Source organism: Panulirus ornatus, chromosome 5, assembly GCF_036320965.1.
Source record: "Panulirus ornatus isolate Po-2019 chromosome 5, ASM3632096v1, whole genome shotgun sequence".
NCBI classification, from domain to species: domain Eukaryota; kingdom Metazoa; phylum Arthropoda; class Malacostraca; order Decapoda; family Palinuridae; genus Panulirus; species Panulirus ornatus.
The window spans coordinates 31830162-31830923 of record NC_092228.1 but is presented as its reverse complement, the minus strand read 5'-3'; positions in this window follow the sequence as shown (position 1 = coordinate 31830923).

The following is a 762-nucleotide window of genomic DNA, read 5'->3' as shown; positions in this document are numbered from 1 at the left end:
AGCAGCGAGGGTGGGTGGCGTTGGCGCCTCCTGTCCTGCAAAATTAATTTCCCCCAAAGCTTCTGCAGCAGCAGCAGCAGCAGCAGCACGCTGTGAGAATGTGCAGTAGCATACACTGACTTTATAATCGTCCTTCGAGTATCTTGGATCATTCAAGAGAATATTTAGCTAATAATAGTCGTCATCTCTGCCTAGTGTTTTCTGTAGTGACTATATATATATATATATATATATATATATATATATATATATATATATATATATATATATATATATATATATATATATATATATATATATATATATATTTTTTTTTTTTTTTTTCTTTTTTTTTTTTTTTCATACTATTCGCCCTTTCCCGCGATAGCGAGGTAGCGATAAGGACAGAGGACTGGGCCTTTGAGGGAATATCGTCACATGGCCCCCTTCTCTGTTCCTTCTTTTGGAAAATTAAAAAAAAAAAAGAGAGGGGAGGATTTCCAGCCCCCCGCTCCCTTCCCTTTTAGTCGCCTTCTACGACACGCAGGGAATACCTGGAAAGTATTCTTTCTCCCCTATCCCCAGGGATAATATATATATATATATATATATATATATATATATATATATATATATATATATATATATATATATATATATATATATATATTCCTATGAGTCCACGGGGAAAATGAAACACGAAAAGTTCCGAAGTGCACTTTCGTGTAATAATGACAATGTGTGGTGTGAGGTGGTTTGATCGAGTAAGTAATGTAAGGGTAA